The sequence below is a fragment of the Camelus ferus genome, chromosome 6, assembly GCF_009834535.1.
Source record: "Camelus ferus isolate YT-003-E chromosome 6, BCGSAC_Cfer_1.0, whole genome shotgun sequence".
NCBI lineage: Eukaryota > Metazoa > Chordata > Mammalia > Artiodactyla > Camelidae > Camelus > Camelus ferus.
In genome coordinates this window covers 733,713-756,851 of record NC_045701.1, presented here as the reverse complement: position 1 = coordinate 756,851, position 23,139 = coordinate 733,713, and the positions used below count along the sequence as shown (strand labels likewise).

General features: G+C 39.4%; 2 long non-coding RNA genes across 2 annotated transcripts; one reads left to right on the top strand and one right to left on the bottom strand.

Annotated features, from left to right (window-relative positions):
• The first annotated feature begins 5 nt into the window (after positions 1-5).
• LOC116664048 lies at positions 6-23,057 on the top strand. The gene is made up of 2 exons (XR_004320344.1): positions 6-10,133; positions 15,729-23,057. It is a non-coding gene; the product is annotated as an uncharacterized LOC116664048 (long non-coding RNA).
• On the bottom strand, positions 5,690-15,762 carry LOC116664051. The gene is made up of 3 exons (XR_004320347.1): positions 15,533-15,762; positions 9,685-9,688; positions 5,690-5,699 (listed from the first exon to the last, which is right to left on the bottom strand). It is a non-coding gene; the product is annotated as an uncharacterized LOC116664051 (long non-coding RNA).
• Positions 23,058-23,139: the final 82 nt, after the last annotated feature.

Genomic DNA, 23,139 nt, shown 5'->3' with positions numbered 1-23,139 from the left:
AGTAGGTAAACAATAAGTTTCTCCTGTAGAGCACAGGGAACTATATTTAATATCTTGTAGTAACCTATAATGAAAAACAAAATGAAAACAAATGTGTATGTATACGTATGCCTGAAACATTATGCTGTGCGCCACAAACTGACACATTGCCAACTGACTATATTTCAGTAAATAAGTAAATAAATGCATTCAAACTGAAGTCCTCTGTGACACATTTTCCTGTACCCCCACTTTCTTCTCTGCTCCTCCTACTTCTACTGTGGCCTTATCACATTACCTTATGCTTAGCCCTGTACGTGCAGCACACCTCCCACTGGTCCCGTTGGTCCAAGAGCTCTCACATCTCCCTTTTAGTCCCCAACAGAAAACCCAGGATAAAAGTCTGTTCTTTAAATCATAAAAACATTAATGAATAAAGGTATGATAAAATAAAACACACTGCCAATTATAAAACTGCAGGATGTACTTGCTTTGACTTTCTTTTAAAGTCAGCAACTCTTCCTTCACATGAATCCACCCTCCAAGGCAGAGACGCACCCAGCCTGGCCAGCAGCCACACCGCAGTACACAGCAAACCACAAAGGGTACGATGACTTAAAATGCTCAGTGGCAGAAGAGAACTGTAGTAACTTTGAAGGAAACCTGTCCTGTCAGTAGACACAGAACCAGGAATGAGAATAAGGGGGAAAGGGAGGAAATGTGTCAAAGAAAATCCTATTTGGTGACGGGGGTGGTGGCTGCTGTCGGCACAGTCTTCCCAAAGCCTTCTGTGAGCTGCACAGCATGGCCTGGACTGGAGTGGAAGGTAAGTCTGCAGACAGCCGTCATGACCTCTGCACCATTTTCAGTAGGGTGAGTGGTTGCAATGATTCTGGTGCAAAATACTCATGAAGTCAGTAAATTTTTATTGTGGACTGATACGTTCTTAGCCCTAGGAATAAAAATAGCATTAAGACACATTCACTGTCGTGTCTTTCAAGACTGTATAATCTAGCATGGGAAACATACCCATAAAACAGTTATCCTGCAAACACATCTTCAAGGAGAGAAGGAAAGCAGAGCAAGATCTGTTACGGAGAAAACAAAACCAATATAAGGAGATATAAAAAGTACATACTTACATCAATCAGAATATTAATTTAGGTTGCATTTCCATATTTTCTTATAGTTAGATACATTTGCTTACAAGGGGGGGGTTCTGATATTTCTTTCTGTATATCAGGGTTTTTTTCTGCCCTAGGTACCTACGTTTTGGACCCTTACAGACCGCTGGGAGGTATGATTTACAGGGGAATATGGTTTCTATGTTTTTCACATTCTTTCTCTCTCTTGTATTCCAGATGATACATGACCTATAGGGTTTGTTGTAATGACTCATTTTTATTGTTTCATAGGCTAACCAGAAACACAACTCCAAACATGCCAAACTTGCACGTTAGTGACACCACGCCATCCCATGTCCTCTGTCATCTCACCGTGCCATTTCTCCTATGTTGAACTGTCTCTCAACAAGCTCCATTTCCATGCACCCATAACCCCACCCCCTGCAACTCTGTCAGGATGTTTGATGACTTGCTTTTGTTATTATAGCATTTATCATGCATCAATAAGCCAGTTATAAGAAAAGGGTATAGATTAATTCACTGAAAGATACATCGATACATTCTCAATGACATTGCCTATTATTCAAACGCTAATGCAATGATTATGGCAATCACAACACAAAATAAAATATCTCTGGCTTAATAATAGTGGGCCATTAAATCACACAAATGTCTAAGAGCTCTCCAGGGAGTGTTAAAATCGAGCTGCCAAACCAGCTGGGGAAAAAAACCAATCTGAGTTGTCTTTTTCTTTTTCATTTTTTTAAGAGCACATCATAAGGAGAAAATGTAAGCAACCTAGAATCATGTAAATTTTTCCCAAAATAAACATGATCAAGATTCCTCCAACGAATATACTAATAAAACATGAAAATGATTTTGTTATATTTTTATGATGATTTATTTTAAAAATGTCTTCTTTCTACTGTAGCAAAATATTAGTGATCAGATAGCTAGTTATAAAGAAACATTGATATATAGACTGTGGACAAAAGTAATTTGGAGTGATTCTAGAGAAAGTCAGGGAGCAAACAAAAGGATATGTAATGTATTCTAATCTTCCTGTTTTTTCCTGTGGGTCACATATTTGCCAAAGTGGTGATTAGATTAAAACGCAGGGTGAGGTATTGAAGAAGAATGTATTTTTCCCATATTTAGCTCATTCTTCATTCAGGTATTTTCGAGGGTTCATTGCATACGAGGCAGTGTTCTCTGCACAGGAAGTGTAACGGGGGTAAACCCAGTCACGGCTCCTGGTGTGAGTTTCACGCTGCCGGAGGAGACAACAGGAAGCAGAACAACAAATGCATCTTCAATAGGGATGGAAGATGCTTGTGAGAAAATAAAGCAGGATAAGAGGAACTGGGCAGGGTCCTATCTGATACAGCGATCTCTGGGAGGGCATCTCTTCTAGGGTGCCATTAAGGAGAGACCAGAAGGAGGCGAAGAAGTGAGGAAATAGATCTCAAAAGGAAGAGACTTTCAGATACAGGAAGCACAGATCCTGAGGCAGGTCAGCATGTGGTGCGTCCAGGAGCCGGTGGGGCTGCTGATGCTGTACTTGGACCTGAGCCAGCAAGACGGGAGGAACCGGGAGGATCGCAGGTTAGCGAGGCAGGCGCCCTCTGGAGGCCATTGCAAGTACTTCAGCCTTTACCGTGAAATGGGAAGCAATTAGAGGTGCTCCCACTTACCCTTCAAAGGGTGGCATCTCTCTCTCCAGTGAAAGGAGAAGATGAGTACAGCTAGGGTAAATGAGACTGAAAACTGACTTAAAAGCATGCGTCTTTAAAGGAGTCTCTCATGCTCATTAGAATAGAAACAGGAGACCATCGTCTTTCCAGCCAGCTCACCATCACGGAGAGAGAGGGAAGGTGGGGACAGAAGACAGAATATTCTGAGGTTCTTTTATTGTTTAGTCAATGGAGTCAGCTGGGGGTTGGGGAGGGGACAGAGGCTTAGCCACTTTATGTTTTATTTCTCATCTGTAAGTGGGGGTGATAATAGTTGCTGATGGTAACAGTCTATTAGTTGTTGCTGTGTTTCTTCTTGTGTTATTGTTACTATTATATTTATTGTGCTGATGAAAATCAGATTTTTAAGCCTATGTTCTAAGATCTAGATGTCAAACTGCAATATATAAGTTAGCATCAATGAACTGTCCCTATGGAACCTTTTACAAATAGCGTATTGCCCTTCACTCTTAGTGACCTTGTAGTCCCAAATTGCAGTTATTTGCATGAAACTGATAAAAGTTACCTTCACCATACATACCCTTATGCATTTTGGTGTAGGAACTTTACAATTTAATTACAAAGTAATTATTTAAGTGTGAAACAACATTCAGAATATGAAGATTAAATGTGACCAGAACGACTTTAATACTATCAGTAAAAATTCGGCCCAGTGAATCAGAAAGTTTAAAACAGTTATGCTCATATTGGGTGCTGATGCAAGTACCGCTCTCATTCACACGACTCCCCATGCAGTACGTGGACACAAAAAGCAACACCTGGATTATAGCATGTGTATCCATTGTTTTTCTATCAAATAGAAAAAGTTTTTCATGAAATCTAAAGGAATGACCTAATGACCTAGCACCATTAAGAGCTTCTGGTGATAGATATTCGGTTTTAGATCTTTAATTAACAGTCAAATAAGCCGAGCTAATAAACTTTCTTGCCCTATTCGTTGCCATCTTGACCCAATAAATAGCCATTTGGATTTTGATAAATAAATCTACTGAGAATTACTTGAATCTTTAAGGAGACAAATAAAATTGAGGTTTAAAAATCAATGCTATTTCATCTGCTTTTTGGGGGGGGGGAATTATTTGCAGACAGGGACAAAAAAATCACTTGAATCCAAGTTACATTTTCGTTTGCTTAAATTATCACCAGAAACATTTGCAAAGGCATGGATTGAATATAGCATCAGAATTGAAATGATCTAACTTTCAAATATTATACAGGTCCTCATTAGTAAGTGCCTCATCGCTCCAATGTCTCAGCTCTCAGGGGATAAAAAAGGCAAAGGCGGTCATCCACAATGTGTTTGTGAGTGCAGAACGTTTCCATTTTCTCAATACAGAGAAGCTACGGCTGGTCTTACTCATTTGCCTCATCTGTGATTGTCACAGGCTTCAGTTACAAGAGTAATGAATTTTCTTTTGAATAAATAGTTTTAAAATAAAAAATCACCCTGTGATTTGTGAACTTTTTTCTACTATGTTTTCTACTTCATCACTTTAGGTTGCTTTCCCCTGAGTCCTGGCGTTGAGAGGGCAATGCCTGAAACAGTGGTGACCTTTAGTTCTCTGCATTTCAGAATTTATTCCAGGCTTTTGACTTGACTGTGTGTTTATAATAGTAGAAATCTATTTGAAAATATACTTCTCAAGGACAGTGAATGAAAAAGCAGGGAACACTGAAACCCTGAAATAATAGCTTTTGGAAGATGGCTTGAAAGTAGATTGCCTGCTAAGCCATTATTCTCTGACGTTTTAAAAGTTTTGATTGAGGAATTTTGCTGGGAGGGTGAGCAGGGGCATTTCCAGTATGAATGCCAGGAGACCACCATGCCATGTTTCACACAATAGGAGGAACGGAGCAGGTGCTGAAGGCAGGCAAAAGGGAGGGAAAGAGAAAGCAGTGCTGGTGGGGTCATTTCCGCAGTGACCCCAGTCTTCTGTTAGGCGTACTGACTGGCTGTGGATGTAACTGTAGTAATGGATGGAAAGCTACATTGAAGCCTACACCCGCATCACGTCCTCTTGGTTGCTCTGGTTTTGTCCTCTGGCACATCATAAGGCATGAATAGCAAAGTAATGCCATAAAGCAAGAGTCTTTCTCTTTCTTTATTCAGCAAACATTTATGGACCACCCACATTTCTTAGTGTATAGCTTATCAGTCCCTACACATCATCATGCTCATCATGTAGGCTTGGAAGACCACTGACACCATCAGCACTTCTGTTTCATCACCTGCAAAGTGAGAGCAACACTAATCATCACAACATGAGGACAAGGACTCAATGGAGTAATCTATTCACAGCGCTTCCTACACACAAGGGCACATAGCAAACCCTCAGTGTTGGCTTTCATTGTAACCATGTGGTAGCACCAGCTTCTAAACTGTAGAAATGAGGCTAAACAAAATAAAAATCATTTCATGTGTCTCCCACACTGCTGCTTGTGCATTAGAAAGCCTTTCATTTTCTAGCACATTGGGAAGAAATCATATCTTAGGGGAAGTAAAAATGAAAAGAGAAGTAGTTTGGTGGGGCATAGTTTCAGTTCTATCAAGGGTGGCATTACCAAAGTTTATTTTTCAGAACTTAAAAAAAAAAGTAAATTCCCTTGTTAAATAAATTCTATATTATTTAGTGCTTCTGAAATTTTACCACACACAAAAAAGAGCCCATCAATGGCCTTGAGATGCTGAGATAAAAACAAACACCAGAGACAACCACAAAAACATCTTCAGCACAAGATTGTTCAAATTTAAAAATCATAAATATCTGAGCATTCTACCTGAAATCATTTTGTTGGGGAGGGGGTAACTTTGGATCTATTAACCACTGACACTAGGAAAAGGCTGAACACTAGTAAAATGTAATTTAGGAAACAAAATGGAAAAAAAAAAATGCTCTCATCCCAGAAGCACGGTTAAGGAGGGCAACAGACAAGAAGTATGAGAAAGAACATGCATGTAAAGGAGTCGATGTGAGGGTAACCCCAGGCTGGGACAGCAGCCTCTTCCAAGGTCAGCAGATGTGTGTGACTCGTCATTGTGAATGACTACAACTCCACTTTGCTTATTGCCTGCATTGCAGTTATCCATATCACTGTTACTTTCAAAGCTTGATAAATTAAAGTTGTCTACCTACTTGAAAAAAATAGGTAATTTGTAGAGAAAAGCATTAAGCTGGGATTATACCTCCCACTGTATATTTTCTTCAGAAGATGAACAGGACCAGAGCATTCCATTTGCTAAGTTCTATTTTCTGTTTCACAAATTCACCTCTGAGTGTGTGTTGAGCTCTTTTAGGAAACATGTCCGTCATTTTAGCAGCGCCGTGTGTAATACACTGTCATGATTCTAGGTAGCTGGGTAACTTACATCAGATCCCCGGCACTATTCAATGCGATGCCAAAGGAATGTTTCAGTAGATTGAACATTTAATAAAAGTGTACCCCTTTCCTACTTTCCTTTTTCCAAATACTTTTATTAATTTGTGGGCTAAAATAATGAACCTTTAAGATGCCAAATCCTTTTGACTAGACACCAACATGGTTAAAGACCATAAGTATAGGAATTATAAAAACTGCATTTGGATGGTAACTATTTTAATACGACTGTAAGAGAAGATAGATATCACGGAAGAAAAGTTTGGGTAATTAGTGGAAACCAGGTTATGAGTATAATCATCCTGGAACAGCGTGAATTTTTTTGAATAAGGGTAATATGAACAAATAAATTATTTAGGGCATACGTGTAGTAAATTTTTAAAGAATGCTTTATGTGCTAATTTAATTTGCAGGTAGAGTGAATTTTAGTTTCCCCTAGTGGATAGATTCTCATGCTCAGGTTGTATTAATAATGAAACTTTTAGAGAAAAAAGATGTAAAATTTGTATGAAGAGACAAAGAGAATTACTGCACAAATGGTCTCTTCTCATAACAAATACCACTGTTCACAGGAAGGAAAGTTGCCCAAGACAAAAAGACAACAACAAAGAAAATGATAGCGTCCCTCACTGATCTTTTCCAGTTGCTTTGCGCTCACATAGTTGCAGTTACCTGGGAATTACCCAACCTTCCTGGGCACAGACCTCAACCCTCTCATATTGGAACCCCTCCCTACCTAGTGCCACAAGCTTTAAATAGGCTCCTCTGAGCACAGGGCAGGTGGGTGAGGAAGAACTGGGACGATGATGGGGTAAACTTCCCTTCACTGGCTCAAACACTAGTCTGTTTGGAGGATAGGGACCAGCAAAATAACAAAAATAAGACACAAACATTTATCTAGGAAGAGAATTCTGCAACAGTTGTGTGAGTAATATTTATTTAAAAAAAAAATTAAAGTCTCCAGAAATTGCCCTAAGGGTATGCAGAAGAGGGAGAAACATTTATTCAAATCTTGACGAGAAGAGGGAGAGTCTTGGCATCTGGGCCAGTCCTGCCCCCTTCCCTCCCTCTCACAACAGCCTAGTGTGATAGAAGGCTCCCCAGGATAGATGCTGCTTCTGCCCAGAACTCCCAGCGCAGGGCTGCTGTTCCACCCTGGGGCTGGTGCCAGCCTCCCGGGGAGCTCACGGGTATAATCTGAAACAGCACCCCCCACCCCCACTCACAGGGGGAGAGTGAAGAAAGAAGAGCTCTGTAGAAATCACTCCAGGTTGGTGGGTGACAGTTTTCATAAGCAAAGGAACTTACTTATGAGGTGGCCTTGTTATCTTGGGAGGGCACAAGGTGAGTAGTTTTCCACACCTTCCTGCCAAACCTTGAGAGTTTATGTGGAAGTCTTAACTGGGTCCAGTCCTGTGTACCATCCAGGTAGTGTCCACACTACATTTCTGCCCCACGGCTGTAATCTGAGGGCAACTTCTGGGAATGATGAGGCAAGTCAAACATTTGAGCACGGAGTGGGGGATAATTGGGAAGCCTTCAATTGCTAGGATCCAGCTCACAGGTCAACCAGTGGTCACATCTTCTCTACGATCCCCTCCAATACCTGGAAGGAACAGGTCACCACTTACTGTGGTCCCTGCAGCTGTGTTGCAGAAGCTCTGTTCCAAGCAACTATGAGAGAAGGGGGAGATCTCCTGCCCCACGAGCCTCCGTTCATCATAGGGAAGCCCCACCCCAAGCGCAGTGGGCTTAGAACACTGGGTCCACCTCTGAAACCTGTTTGCTCATAGGTGGAGCTTCCATTCCAAATGTGGTGAGTTGAACAGACCAGCAGCTACCACCCCACTCAACACTCTACTTGCAGAACAGGATAGTGTTCCAAAAGAAGCAGGCTGCTATCTCCACCCCCAGCTTCAGTGCAGAAAGGAACAGGTTCTAACTAGGTACAATTAAATCTGTAACAAGACAGCAGTGCAAAACTTCCTTAGAGGGGAGTGAGTCTTTCAGAATAGATCCTGGAGAAGTTCATGCATGAGGTTGTGTGAAAAACACAGGAGATCTTGGTACAGAGTAGTTGAGAGAGGATGCAGTGCAAGACCAGGCAGAAGTTACATACAGAGAGAAGCGAGAGAGAAAGCTGGAAAGATGGATGGATGAAACCTGAAGCCTGATAACACCCGGTGTCTGAAAGGGGACACAACTTTCATTGGATCAGAATGTGGAGCAACCTGTGCCCCAGAGTGTTGCCGAAACAACAGAGGATCAGCAGCAATTAATAAAAGATAACTTATGAGTGAAGGTTCCAATAGTGGCAAACCATGCTGAAGCTTCATTGAGAGACTAAAGAAGGGGCAGTCAAAGAGAGCTTTGCTAAAATCACAGTCATATCTTGTGAAACTGTAACAGGGAGACTGTGACAGCCCAAGAGTAAGATCATAGGCCTGAAGAGCAACGCCAGAGGGTTCCCATCGCAAGGGCAACAGAGCATCGAAATAGCCCATCAGTTACCCCAAAATGGGGAAGGAGAAAAGACTCCAGTTCTTGAGAATTCAGATGGGAGAGGAAAGCGTTGTGTAGGGAAAGATTTGAAAGATTTATTAGCAAAGGGGAAGTACCTCCAAGAATGAGAGGTGGGCTGATCCAAGGGCGGACAGCAGTGGTCTTCACTTGCCCCTCCTCTTATGCCCTTGCTTAGAGGTGGTCTCTTGACTGACAGCTCTTGCCCCCGGAGTGCTTAGTCACGCTTGGCCCCCTTTGCACACGTCTTTACCCATGAAGCACACAGAAACTCCCATGGGGGGGCTAAACTGCAATGCTAGTTATATTACAACGAACACTAGGTCATGTCAGGTTAGGTCCTTGTCGCTATCGCGCAGATGCAGCTGTCAGGTTCTAACCAGTTTATGGCTGACACTCATTTAGGGAAAGTAAAGCCCCTTTATGCTGGAGGTGGGCATAATGCCATTATCTGGACCCTCCTCCCTCTCCTCCACCTTATCTGCCTGGTGCCCCCACTTATCTACCTAGCTGACACATCCAAGTCGCTAAACAAGCAAGCAGATAAATAAACAACAAGGACAAAAATCCATGGGTTGGGAGGAGTTCGGATCCTTGTTTAGAGTTGCTACAACATACTATCTAAAATATCCAGTTAGCAACACAAAATAAGATGTGCAAAGAAACAACACACAGGGAAAAGCAGAGAATAGAAGCTGACTCTGAAAAGTCCAGGCATTGGGAAAACTTTATACTAAGAAGGTAGAAACAAAACCACGTATGCTTTGCCGCCACACCTATCAGACCCACGGGGTGCAGATCTACAGGGACGGAGAACCAGTTGTGGTGCCTAGATCTGAGGCGGGGACCTGGGGGCTGAATGCTAAGGGGTTCTACTGGTGACAGAATGTTTTATAATTAGATTTGGAATGATGGTTGCACAAATCTCTGACTATACTAAAAAACACCAAATTATATACTTCAATGGTTTATGAATTATACATCTCAATAAGACTGTTTAAAAATGATACAAAGTAATTTTGCACATAAGGTTATTTTTAACAATGGGATAAAACCATTGTACAGAAAATCAACTTCAACTTTTATTTTAAAATTATCTGAAGGAAACGTCGATTGGTACATCATTTGCTCTAATTCACTTTCTATTTTAACTCAAAAACACTTTATATCTGATCCTAGAACTTAGCTATTACACGTGCTTCTCTTTAGCAAAGAGTATGGGAGAAGCAGGGGTCAATACTCTGCACATGGCGAGCCCTGAAGTACAAGCTGACACCTGATCTTCTCTCCCTCTGTCCAGGCAAGATTAGATGATCAGACAGAACTTTAAAAAACACCCTCTATGTTGAAAGAATGAATCAAGTTGAGAACCATAAATAAGGTACGTAAGGACAAGAGAGTGATTCGAGGATTCCTTTAGTTGGTAAGTAGAAATGCAGTGTATTGTAGGTGAAAACCCCTGAAACAGTTCTACCAGAAAGAGTAGCAGTTGCAGACGTGAACTGTTACTATAAAGAACCGCTAAATGAAACTACGCTAAAAGTTAGACCAAAGAAAAGCAGAAAATGAGGTGATTCTTGGTAAAAAGCAGTGCAATCTGGATCAGATTATGCGTTTGGAAATAAACCCAACTCTGAAATGTTTATAAATTTCCATTTGTTACCAACTCCCTTGTGCAGAATAAGAATAGAACACAAGCGTCCATTGAACGCGGGGGCGTGACAGGAGCTGCCGCTAAGAACGTAAGACACTGTAGTAACTCAGCCATATGTGTAGCGTGTGCGAAGGGCGAAGACTGGCAACAGAGATTTGCACAAATAAAACAGCCACTTGAATTCAAATAAGTACACTGAGAGCAGCCACTTCAAAATTTTAATTTCAATAGTTTCCCTTTGCAACGCCTTTAAGTAATGCAGGATGAATCAATGCAAAGTAACTGCTGCATAGATAAGAAATTATTCACTTTTCACGTCGTCTAATTAAATTTCAAACTCCTTAAGTGCAATCCAAAAGAATTATTTTCTATAATGTGAAACCTAGTAAAGAATTTTCCTCACAATTTAAAAGCCAATCATTCTTTGAGGAAACGATTTCTTTATCTACCTATTGGTTTTTAAATGTTTTCGGAAACCACAATCAGGAATTCCAGGTAGACATTCCAGCTGGAAAGCCTGTCCTGGAAATTTTAGGAAAGTGCTGTTTTCATAAGGCCTATGGTATCCTCAGTTTTTCTTTTTTGACCCATTTTAATGTTGAGCTACAACAGACTGCCAGTTATTTCCCCAACAAAAGTAGATTTCTTTGGGATCAGCAAAGAGTTGCAGTTTTGGTTCTCCAGCCATTGCAAGACAGATGCATGTACCCAGCAAAAGAGGAAGAGAACTCTTCCAAGTGGGGGACAGGGGGTTGGGACGGCTACACAAAGCGTCCAAGGCTTCTCACTGGCTGCGTTGTTCCCATCTCTCACTAGCGTGGCTAAGCTCCCGCTAGGAAAGAAGAGGGAGTCCTTCTTCTTGCTGTTGGGCTCTGCTGTCTTTGTAGGGGATGAGGGCTTCCCTTTCTGGCCCCCAGACTCTATTTTAAATGAGGCTTCTGTTTACTATTTTTCTACAATGAGAAGACCATGGCAGCAGCTATAATTGTTCCAAGAACTTTTGTCAAGAAGGTTAATAGTTATCGTACTTTTATTGCCTTTGAATCATATACCTGACCTCCCCCTGTGGCATCAGAGCGCCAGCATCTCTGTGCACCTGCTCTTCCTAGTTGTGCTGCTGAAACTTCGTGTGTGCTATTCATCACGCTGAATGAAATTGTATGGAAAATGCATTTTGTAGCCAATGTGTGGCTACCCCCACCTACTGCCTATATGTCACACTTAAAACCAAAATCATATTGAGAGCTTTTGATTAAATTTCTTTGGGGATGGATTTCAAAACTATGAGACTGAATAATCATTATCATATTAAAAGTAATGATAATAACAAAAGTTATGTCAGATTGTTATTTTAAATGCTTTCATGCATATTATTTCTATTTCATCTTTCTTCCTCTCTCTCTCTCTCTCCCGTCTCCACCCTCCTCACACACACACACACACACACACACACACACACACACACACACACACAGAGGCATTAACTTCTTTTTTTTTCTGCAAAAGAATATAATTTTATAGTTTGAGGTGATTCATTGTCAAAAAATTTAGGAACATTATTACTCTTGCTATTTAAAGTTTTATCTAGTCACTCCTGTGTTAAACTACAAAAGACAATGCTACCACAGTGGAATGAATCGCTTAAAAACAGGAGAGACAATAAGCAAACCTGTCCTCTTACTCAACAAGAAAACAATTTTCCCTCTTGCCTTAAAAAGCAATTTCAATAATATCCAAAGTTAACAGAAAGCCTCAAAACTTAGAAAAAAATTTTAATTCTTAATTCTGGTAATTCAATTTTAAGTTTACAAGACAGGCAACACAAACAGTATTCAAATCAGACTTTATTTGAATACAGACACTTTCTCAAGTATTCTTCTGCACACAAAGATTTCTTCTTTACAGTGTTCAAATTACAAATGTTTTGTTATCAGACAGAGTAAGACAAACGATGCCACTGAAAAAGTTATTATAAATATGGTTCTGCTCCATAATGATAAATTTTATATGCAACCTACATGTTTCATCAAACTTAAAGCACATAAATGCACTCTGTACAAATAGACTCCATATTTTGATAAGTACCCGATTGTTAACTTTACCAAACACTTCAAGCAGAATCAAATTTTCACTTGATCATAGCAAATACAAAACTGACATAAATTGGACCTAAGATCATTTTATACATACAAAATTAAGTTCTGATCTCACAAACTGCTAGTATTCCTCGAATTACAATATGAATAGCAAACATCTGAGCGGAGAGACAAATGCAGCTAAAAAGTGCAAACAAAACTTCAGCCTTCAGTATTTGCCACATAAATCTATTTATTCTCCTCATAAAATACAATTACAAAGTCTCAAATAGTTATCATTCACAAAGCTATTTATAGTTCACAGGCAGTTCTACACAAAATTCCCTCTTGCCCACAAGGTAAGGCAGCTCCTGCCTGACAGCGCAGGACTCAAATCCAGTTTCCCGAACTTCACATCCCATGTCCTCTCTTCCACTAGACCACAAATACTTAAAATCCTGTTTATTTTCTAATTGGACAAATGACATTTGGTTCTCACAAACAAACATTCTAGCTATTTGAGAGGCCAAGAATCAACCTTCTCTTAAGTTGCATCAAAGCCTAAAAGTCAGAAAACTGTATATTTCTGCCCAAAGGCAGGGCATTAACTAAAGGACAAAATGTGTGTCTGATATTCTGAATATTCGGAAGCAGATAGAAATACGAACTTCTGATACTCATCATGACTGCTGTAAGGAAGGTTATTCTGGGTTTTGAGAAAGAACAATACTTTTTCTTACTTTTTACTCAAAATTCAAAATGAAGGATGCTGTCATAACTACTATCTTTGTTTCTCCAAATTGTGTCTTTTTTTATATTTGACTAAAAGCTTCTTAACGGCAGGATCTCTTCACACACAACGCTCAATATACAATTTATTTATACACACCCACAACTGAAATGCAGCACCACAGTGGATTTCAGCGTATTCATGGCATGCCTGCACCTCAGCCCCTCTTCGAGTTAGCACTTTCCAAATCCTACACACACACACACACACAGACCCCAATGCTATTCCCTCATTAATGATCTCAGGCTGACAGTGTAATCAAAACAAACAAGAAAAATGTAGCATATAATATTATCCTAATTTCTCTTCTTTTTGTATATATCTGGGACAGTTGGGGACCTTTTTAAAACTACAAATGTGCTTATGTCACTTTTACAATTTAAAAGACGATCTATTACAAATAGTGGGAGAGGTGTACTACCAAGGACAAATCATTAAATTAGCTGAAAAGAACAAAACGCTACTTCTACTCACCACCACTCTTAGCAAAACTTTTTTTGAAATGCAATTCATGTATATTCAAAATACAACAGTAAAACTGAAAAATATTATAGACGTGTTTCAATGTACCATGTATCAATATATAACTGATACAGACAAAAATGAGTAAATTAAAAATAAAAAATATTAATGTATCACTGATTAAGACTTGGATTCTGCTTCATTAAGGAAAATAATTCATCAACTACCACTCTGAAAAATCAAAATAAGAATTATAAATTCAAAATATCTATGGTTCAAAATTGAAAAATGTCTTTCAAGTAATTATGTTTAAATATTTAGGCATTTAATGATTGTTCAAGTCATTTTAAGATGTAGGTCAACTACTTGTTTTACAAACTAAGAAATTATGAATATTTTGATTTATTTAATACCTACATACCTATGTTTCATCCAACTTAATTTGAAAGAACTGGAAATGGTATCAGTAATTCAGAATCCCCAGGAAAGTAGCTTCACATTCACAAAGCAGTAGTACAGCTTGAACAATTTCATTGTAAGTCTTATTTTTAAATGACAGCCATAATTTATTGAAATAAAAGATAAGTTACCATAACAGCTAAGTACCATCTACCTACCTCTGCATGTTTAGAAATATCCCCAAGTATTTTTAAGCACATTTAATTCAATAGTAATTATTAACATAAGTAACATACTTCTAACACATAGTACACGGCTTCATCTAGGTATGGCCTTTTAAAAAAATTAGTATTGATAAGAAAATACATGCAATATGGTTAAGTCATTTTCAACAGCACAGCAGAGTATGCATGCAAATATGTTCCCTACCAATCCCAAGTGCCCTAGCAGGTCAAGGACAAAGCCTTAATCTGTCCCCAAAGAAAAGTATTTTAGCAACATACCTAAAACCAAAGCTTAAGGATTTGGTATTTTAAGCCAAACTGTTTATAAAAGCAGGGGAACATGACAGGTAACAAAAGGTTAACTGAATTACACTATCTTGTTGCAAATCCCATGTGATTATGTACCTGAAGAAAAAATGAGACCGTTTATGCTACCTAAAAATACTCACAAATAAAAACTGCCCCTAAACGTGAATTCATGTTAACATAGCCACAATTCATTACATTAGATATTGTCACCCAACACTACAAAATGTTAATGCCAGTCTAAATACTGGAGAACTTCACAAGTAGTTCTTCCCTTCAATAAAGGGAACCCTAAAAACACAAAATCTTAAAAAGAAAGTATTTAAAATTAAAGTAACAGATTATGACACATAGCAGTATTTTTTAATGGTAGGTTTCATTTTTGTGGAGAGAAACTTCAGTGCAATGTTTTACAAAGGACTAAAATGGTTACTTGCTGGAGGGAAAAGAGGGACTCAAAAAAAAAGTTTTTAAATAAAAAGTCATTAAGTAGAATCCTTTCATAAATTGTTATTTTTCATTAAAATAATTATTTATCTCAACGATATACAGGTTCTAAACCAAGTATAAAGATGTATAATATCAAATATGAAATGGAAAGAAAAATTTAAAAATATTTTCTGATTCATGTTTCCACTGTCGTACATATTTAAAGTCTAAATGCCACTGAGCCGTATAGCTGGTTCAAGGTAAAAAAAAAATTTTTTTAAGCCATGAATATTTTTAAATACTTGTAAGCTGGAAATCAATATACAAGACACAGAACTTTACTCTAATGGATAATCAGTTATCAAACAAGACACATCAAAACAGAACAATCTGTAATACTCTGCTAAAACCTAAACCTTTAAAGTAATACTAAATGCATACCCGTTAAATCCAGTGACAATTTTCAGTATTCTTTCCTTCATTTCATCAAAGGGAATATATTCGACATTAGGGTTGGGGGGACCTCTTGGTTCAGGAGCTGAAGTTCTGAAATCATCCATCACTTTCTCCAGTTTGAAAATAAAAGATCCTTTGAATTGGGACCACTGAATCATTGTTTTTCCATTCTCTGCAACAGGACGAAGAAATTGATCCAGGACTGGACGAACTTCTTTTTTTCCCCCTTTCCTCAAAGTCTTTCAGCGCCTCCTGCAGCTTCTCAACGCCCACGGCCTCCCGGAGCCGCTCGCAGCCGCCGCCTCCTTCGGCGGGTCTCCCGGGACCGGAAGGCCTCCCCCCGCCCCCGACGCGCGCCCCCTCCCTCGCACGCACTCCAGCACGCAGGCTGACGGGGCGGGGGCGGGGCCGTGGGCGGGGCGGGGGGACCGGGGAGGCGTGGTTGGGCGCAGGCACCGACGGGAGCCGGGGGAAGCGAGCGAGAAAGCGAGACCGAGAGCACCTCCCGGAGCCGCTACCACCGGCCCTCCCACAGGGAGCCCAGCACGTCACCAAGAGCCATGAACTTCTATTTTACAAACGGAAACTTGTGATCAAAGGGATCCAATAATTTGAGTATTATCAAGTCAAGTCCAGAAACCAGAGTTCAAACCCAGGAATTCACATACCAATATTTGATACGTTTTCAGAAATGTTTTCAGAAATATCATGATGATGCTTTAGATTGTTTCTTCTGGCAAGGGATACAGTAAAATATTAACTCAAAATGAATGAAAATTACTTTTAGTATTACTGATTACTGCACTGGTGCACCTATCCTGAAGACTATAAAATGTAACAATATATAATATAATAGAATGATCTTATTGCATATAAAATGTTAAATTTTATAATAATTTTAAGGGACCATACACCTTTTCCGGTAATCATGTTTATCTAACTATATTTGAATGTAGAAAATGTAACAGAAAGGAATTAAAAGGAAATAAAAATAGCAAAAAAATTTTTTTGTAAAAGACAGTATTCATATTGTCAGTCTTGAAAATTCTGGGATTTTAAACTATCAACAGCCTACATAAATTAAACTTTGATATAAAAGAAATGTTTCTATATATGTAGAAAAATACCAAAGCTTGTATTATACTATACTATAAAACTAATCTTGATAATTGAAAGGGAACTGAGTCTCCAGGGAATTACGTGACTCTTTTTGTGATCATTGGAGATATTTTAGTAATTTTTACTGTCCTAATCTACCATGTTGTGACTCTTGTCAAAATGGGTCTTCATTCATGGTAACTAGTTAGATGTGGTAGTTCATTCTTTCATCAAATATTGTAAGTTATGCCCATTTCTTTCATACCCATACATCACTCCCTGTATGATTACTAGTTCAGAAAATAGTTTGTATGACAGTATTCCACTATGAACAATGGGCCCTTAACAGAAGAGTCTGTGTATTGTTTATAAACATTTTACAAACCATCATCTGCTAAAATAACAGCTACCATATTTTTTTATTTTATTAGCTATATTTGATTTGTAATTTTATTTTAGTTTATGGCTGAATTGGTATGCAAGCCTACAATATGCATGCCAAGTTTCATTTTGGTACATTTCAAATAGCATCATAAAACTTTTGGTAACATTATGAAAATGTAAATCAACAATTGAAGTCTTTAAGTGTTTTCCTGTTGAGTAATCTTTAATCATATTAAAGAAATATTGATATAGTCTGAACTAAAAATTAATAATAATATTTATTATAAAACACTATGTTACCTATATTGCTTTATCCACTTAGGGGATGTACATGTATTTCAAATAGCAACAAGTAAATTTTTACCAAATCATCAATTTGGTCAATTAGTGTCAATTAGTCAGAATCACACAGTCTCTCCATTTTACATTATTAAAGCTTGAACTCTGAAGATTAGGGACTTGTCTGAAATGACAAATTGTTATGAAAGAGCTGGGCCTGAAACCCACATCTCCTAATTCATAATTCAATTCCTTACTGTCACTGTCAGCCTGTACCTCCTAGCATTGTTAATTAAGTAAAAAATAAATGCAATGTATGAGATAATTCTAGTAGAAAAATTACCAAACCTTCATACTAGATACTTTTCTCATAACTTCTTCCCTTATGGTGTCTTATTATGCGGTTTAATCACATATTTTCATTGCACATCTGTGCATTCCACTCTTCAGAGTGTCATATATACTCCATTTATTTCAATTTACTTCCAGCAGATTAAATGCAGCTCAGTCACAGAACGGCTGTGGATGACAACTTTGCTGCATGTTTAAGAGAGACTTGAACAATGTAAACCAGTTATACGATTTTCCATGTTACAGAATGAAATCTTGACATCCTCTGTAACACCCATGACAAAATTCTCCACCAATACCTTAAAGGAGAACCGGCTCAAATTCATACTCTGAATATTTCTTTGCTGGACACATCTTGGTTTCTATGATAATTTGAGTGCCATAAAGATGGGGTTTTAAGCACCTTAAAATATCCTTGACCCACCCTTAATGTTTGCTCTGGCTACACTGAACTACTTTTAGTTACTTTCCTATGTCACACTCCAAAATCTTCTATTTCTTTATTTATTGTAAGTGTTAATTACATGAATTTCTACTCATTTGACTTCAGTTTCCTGATAAATACCTGTGTAAATTGTTAAACACATCACATGTCACCAGCTATGGGTCTCCATGAGTCACAGAAGTCCAAGTTATGGGCTTGTTCTTCTTTGATGCCAAAGCATTTCCAACAGTCACCACCATATTACACCAACATTTGTGCATATTTACTCAGATGAAGTGACCAAGTAAGTCATGTGCAGTATCTGCTTTTACTTCTTTTGCTTCATCAGGTTATAAACCTTTTGGACTCAAATACTGTGTCTTACTCATCTAGGCATTTCCAGTGCTTGGTAGAACAGAGAAGTTAGATAAAGTTTTTGTAAATTAATTAATATGACTCAAATTGGAAAATGTGCTTTAATGCTGTAAGAATGATGGCAATTTGAACCTACAGATAAAAAGGTTACATCACTTCTCATATGTGGAGACTAACAACATCTAAAAAATCTTTTAATCATGAATGTATATAAAGGTGCTAGATAAAGGCAACAAATTATTTTCATTTAATATTTCCTTACTTCTTAAAAATGTTCTTGCTAATTTCAAAATTACAAAAGAAGGATTGATGTTCAGATGAAATAGATAAGATGAAATTCATCACTGTAAATAAAAGGCTTTCTATAAATTGAGATGTCTTAAGTTTTGAGGAGATATCTAAAATTAATTTCATAAGTATAGCAATATCCTATTACACTGCAGTAAATTGGCTCCAAAAACAGAATTCTTTAAAATGCAGGATCTGTAACTGTGAGATTAACTGGCAGACCTGCAGTGAGCCTGTACCGCACACCAGTGAGAGAGAGAAGATGGTCCCTCCCCTAGCTGGTCTCACCTGTGTTCCAGGGCCACCTGCAGGCTAGCCATCAGGCTCCAATCCCAGTAGGGTTGATTCTGGTTCCTACATTGGTGCAAGCTTTCAGGTCAGTGGTAATAGCTCTAATCATCTTCTGGTTAGTTGTCCCCATTCTAGGGAGATAAAACTAGAGATACCCAAGGTGGAGACCCACTCTCTACTTCCACTCAAGAGGAAGGAGTCTGTTATTTGCCCATATGGACATGACTTTTCTGATGAGACTCTTCAGCTCAACCCTTCTAAGAAAGGGGATGAGGAATGGGAAATAGATATTAATCTCATTATACATGACTTTTTGTAATAGTGGCTCACAGTAGCTCAGCTATGCACTGCATTTATTATCTACCTGCCAGATTCTGACAATTAATAAAACTAAGATGGTGGGAAATAGTAGGAAATAAGGAAAAAATTATAGGAGCTATCAATCTTCCCAGAAGATAGAAGTAAATCTACTAACACAAATAATGAACGAAGGCTGCCATTCAAAAGTTGCAGATGTGAAGTGTTGTCTATGAAGGCAGTGATCTACTTGGCCTGAGCCACAGAATGCTGCTTAAGTGGCAATCTGAAGGATGATAATACAGTGAAATGCAGAGGGCGGACAATGGCCATCTCAGTCCAAGGAAGCGCATTTGATAAACTGCAAAGAAAGAAGGGACTGAGAACAGGAAGTTTAGTGTGACTGGAGCAAAAATACCCAGAAAAAGAGCAATGGAATATGAAGCTGGGATCAGTAATGGATGATTGGTATTTGAAACTAAAAAAAAAACCAAAGAATAAAAGCATCTGGGGATTCTGGAATGCAGAGTAAGGAGCTCGGTGGAGCCTCTCCCCAGTAAAATGAGAATTAAACTGGTGAAAATTATAAGAAAACAATCATTTAAATTCTGTGGAAATTATCCTAAGAAGATACAGCAAGTAAAGAAATACTCTATTAAGTCTGGACAGGAACAGCAAGAATCTGGGGAACTTGAGCCATAACTTGTCCCACCTACCACCACCATTACCACCCAATCCTGTGTGATGGAAGCCAGACCCCGGGTGCTCTATTCCAGGCAGGTGGAGCCAAGAAGACCCGGGCTCACTGTCTCCCTAGTTCCCAGTGGAGGGCTGTGGTTTCGTCTCCAGGGAGACAGGCGGCCTTTGTTTCTCATCACACCATCCAGCCGCAGTTACCAAAGCTCTATCCCAGGCAGATGGGCAGAGAAGAGCAGGTGTCCCTCCCTCTCTGTAGCCCTCACTGACAGCACGGAATTCTTCCTTAGGGACTGTAGGGGTCTTCCTGACAGATGCCAGAAACTGGGGGCCTGACTGTCCATGCCCCAGCTTACGGGAAGGGTGGAGGTTCCACGCCAAAAGGGGCGACACTAAAAGATCAGGGGCTACCCCCACAAGCTGTACCTACTCAGAGCAGGAGCATCACTGAGAAAAGAGGGTCGCCGCCTCCAGCTCTGGTGCAGTATCCAGGGGTTCTGCCCATGGGAGAGGTGGACCGTAGCACAAAGTGCCCTGCAGCTTTGCCTGAAGCTCCTGAATGTATTTGGAATGGGGAATGCACAATTCCATGCCAAGAGGTTTGTCAAAAAGAACGGAGGTCTTGGTGAATAGCAATTACAAAGAGGCCAGTAGGTCCATAATAAAAGCAAACAAGAGAGTAGCCAGCAGTTTAACAGAATCAGGAGAGAGACATCCCAGGAGACCCCTCCTAGCATCACGATCCACTCTGAGGTTGGGGAAGACTGAGTGCCTGGGCTGCGCCCACTCAGAGCACTTCGAGCAGGACATGGGGTGAGGAGGCAGACATCCCTCGAGCTACAGGCAGACCCGTCAACAGGGCAGAAGCCTCACGGGCGCAAGGAGCTGAAACACAACTTCTAAGGGAACACGGACTGAGCAATTAGCTGCCCGAACCCAGGGATGACTCCTAAAGGAGTCAAGCTTAAAAATAAAATAACATTTACCACCAGCAGTCAGGAAGACCATGCCCAAGCTCAAGGCAGCGGGCTCCAAGGAGAGATCAAAGAGGGGCTCTCTGCGCTGGTAGACCAGTTGAATGTGGGCCAAAGGTACTTGATCTCCCTGAATATGTCTGTAGCCTCCGAGCCACAAACACATCCAACTGTAAAAGAGTAAACATCTAACGGGCTAAGGGGACATAAGCACAATCTCCCCCACCCCAGACGGCTTATACCTCATCCCCAGCCCCCAGGGGCAATCGCTAGGTAGCTTGGCTACAAGATAAAAACAAGGGGGAAAACAATATAAGCAGGGACGTCACTGCAGAGAAAATATGCTTCTCAGAATTAATTGAGGCAAGTCACCCAAGAGATAAATCACAAAGCCAGCAACAGCAATAAACACCACCACTGGGTGGGGGTGAGGTCTGTGCTGAGGTGCTACAGCACAGTGTCTAAAATGGCCAGTTTGCAACAAGAAATATGAGACACAAAGAAACAGGAAAATGTTACCCATATACAGGGGAAAAGCCAACAATAGAAACAGATAGTGGATTTAGCCAACAAAGACTTCAAAGCAGCTCTTACAAAGATATTCAAAGACTAACAGAACTAAACTTAAATAATTCAAGGAAGGCATGATGACAATTTTTCATCAAATAGAAAGTATCAGTAAGAGATAGATACTATAAAAAAGACTCAGAGGGAATTCTGCTGATGTAAAGTTTAATAATTGAAATGAAAAATTCACTAGAGGGGCTGAACAGCGCTGACGCCCGCTGCAATAGGACTGATCTTGAAAACATCACACTGAGTGTGAGTGAAGGGCTGTGACACCACATACAGTGGTTCCTTTCTTATGAAATGTGCAGGGTTGGCAGGTGCACAGGGGCACACAGTGGATTTGTGGGTGCCTGTGCCTTTGGGGGTATTATCAGAATTTTGTCCTCCCCATAATTCATACACTGAAGGCCTAACCCCCAGTAGCACAGAATGTGCCCGTGTTTGCAAACAGAATAAAGTGCTGTTCTCGATGGGACCGCAGAATGAGAAAGGACATTAGATAAAAACAAGTCAAACTGAATAATGCATGAATTTTTCCATAATAATGTAGCAATATTATTTCATTAGATAAGACAAATGTCACATACTAATCAATATTACCAACAGAGGGACCTGGGCGTGGGGTGCATGGAACTAACTCTCTGTGCTCTTCTTGCAAGTTTGTAATAAATCAAAAAATACTTTGAAATTAAAATCTTATTTTAAAAATGAGTCTAGGGATAGAATGGAGGGTAGATAATCCTAACAATTTAAGGCATGTTAAAGAATTTGAGTTTTAAGAATTTTGGAAAATAATTCAAAAACTTCAATTATTAGAAAGCAACATCATTATTTTTGAGGAGCTCATTAATCCAGAGATCAGATATCTGAGGTACCCGGAGGCCACAAATAAGCTAATGAATGCATGCCTAAACTACACATAAATAAAAATAAATTATCAACATTTCCCCAGAATGTATTTTTAAAACTACTATATTCATTAAGTTTAAGGAAAGTAAAATGCAATTTGGTACCACAGGTCAAGAAGTAGTAGATTAAAATGAACAGCAATACCTAACTTACAGAACAGAAAGGAAGAAAGGAATGGAGAGAGGAGGGGAAGGAGAAAGGAAGGAAGGAAAAAAGGAAAGAAAGAATGAAAGGAAGAAGCAGTGTGTGTCAGTGGTAAAAAGTCCTGGAATGGAATCAGAGGACCTAACTCTAATTCTTGACTGGAGGTTAAGTTGTGGCTAAAGTGATGGACACATCTGGATTCAAAGCAGAGTGATGGTGTTTTGGATGGTGTATTGGATGAAATTGTAGGCACTCACTCCATCCATTGAAACTTCACTTTCTCCCAGACGTCATGTGGTTTGTAGTGCCTTCCTTTTGTACAGACATGTGCATGTGATTCTGAAGGACTTGAACACTCTGATTCCCAGTCCTGGTCTGATGCTTGACATGAGTTCAAAAGCCATGTGATATCTGATTTAAAAAAAAAAAACAAAAAAACCCAAACAGTAGTAAAACAAATCAACAGCAATCAATCCAAATAGAATTGGTATGAAAAAGAGTGAGACTATATG